The sequence below is a fragment of the Mus pahari genome, chromosome 4, assembly GCF_900095145.1.
Source record: "Mus pahari chromosome 4, PAHARI_EIJ_v1.1, whole genome shotgun sequence".
Taxonomy (NCBI): Eukaryota; Metazoa; Chordata; class Mammalia; order Rodentia; family Muridae; genus Mus; species Mus pahari.
In genome coordinates, this window is record NC_034593.1 from 50,012,266 (window position 1) to 50,013,822 (window position 1,557).

The 1,557-nt window shown below is 40.1% G+C and overlaps 1 pseudogene across 1 annotated transcript; it reads left to right on the forward strand.

The window, feature by feature from the left end:
- The first annotated feature begins 765 nt into the window (after positions 1–765).
- Positions 766–1,387, forward strand: LOC110320639 (annotated as a pseudogene). Its single transcript, XR_002380470.1, has one exon. The product of XR_002380470.1 is annotated as a high mobility group protein B3 pseudogene (transcript).
- The last annotated feature ends 170 nt before the right edge of the window (positions 1,388–1,557 follow it).

A 1,557-nucleotide genomic window follows, 5' to 3' on the forward strand; every position in this document is an offset into this window, starting at 1 on the left:
TAATATTAGAGCCTCACTTTTCAGCAAGAAAAGCACATTTATTTAGCAATTTGAGGAAAATGAGCAAGCAGGCTAGAAAAGCAAAATTGTATAGTAACTGGAAAACTCCCTATCTAGTGTGGCACCTGTGCTTATTGGTAGCTTATATGTTGGCATTTTCAAAAACGCATTGCTTAAAGTGATCCTTGAAATGACTCTATGTGCTGATATTTAGATCCTGAATGGTTCCCGATGACTATTCTTAGTTGTCAACTTGATGACATTTGAAATTAACTAAAACCCAAGTGACTGGGTACATCCGTGAGAGATTCTTTCCTTAATTAAACCACTTGAAGTGGGAAGACCAATGTTTAATAAAGATCTCTTGAGGTGGGAATATCCACTGCCAACCTTGGCCACATCTACTGGCAGTTGACATAAAGGACCTAGAAGGAGGATGCTTTCTCGTTTTATCTGCTTGCTTTAGCTCTCACTGACAAGTCCACTCTTTGACTGGCTTTAGAGTTGGCTTCTTTAGGATTCTGCATATACTGAAGACAGCTGAGACATGTAGCCTCAAAGACCAAACAAGTACAGGATTCTTGGACAACCATTGCTACATTCCCATCTTTGAATAACTCGACCACACAGCTAGAGCAAGACAGACACAGAGAAAGTACAATGGTACCAGAAAGTTAATGGAACAAATTCCAGTGACGATGGAGATTAAAAGTTTAAAGAAAAGCCTGATGATAAATGGAGAAAAAAGGAGTAGTAATTGAGACTAGCGAACAATACAGTCAGGATGGCTAAAGGTGACCCCAAGAAACCAAAGGGCAAGATGTCTGCTTATGCCTTCTTCGTGCAGACATGCAGGGAAGAACATAAGAAGAAAAACCCAGAGGTTCCCGTCAATTTTGCAGAGTTTTCCAAGAAGTGCTCTAAGAGGTGGAAGACCATGTCTAGCAAAGAGAAATCAAAGTTTGATGAAATGGCAAAGGCAGATAAAATACGCTGTGATCGGGAAATGAAAGATTATGGACCAGCTAAAGGAGGCAAGAAGAAGAAGGACCCAAATGCCCCCAAAAGACCTCCATCTGAATTTTTCTTATTCTGCTCTGAATTCCAACCCAAGATCAAATCCACAAACCCTGGCATCTCCATTAGAGATGTGGCAAAAAAGCTGGGCGAGATGTGGAATAACTTAAGTGACAGTGAAAAGCAGCCATACATCACCAAGACAGCAAAGCTGAAGGAGCAGTATGAGAAAGATGCTGCTGACTATCAATCTAAAGGGACAGTTGATGGTGCCAAGGGTCCTGCTAAAGTTGCCTGGGAAAAGGTGGAAGAAGAGGAAGAGGAGGAGGAAGAGGAAGAAGAGGAGGAGGAAGAGGAGGAAGATGAATAAAAACTGTCTCCTTGTGAATACCTTAGAGTAGGAGAGTGCTGTGATTGACACATCTCTTTTATCTATCTATCTATCTATCTATCTATCTATCTATCTATCTATCTATCTATCTATCTATTTATTTATTAATTATTTCCTTTATTTACATTTCAAATGCTATCCCGAAAGTT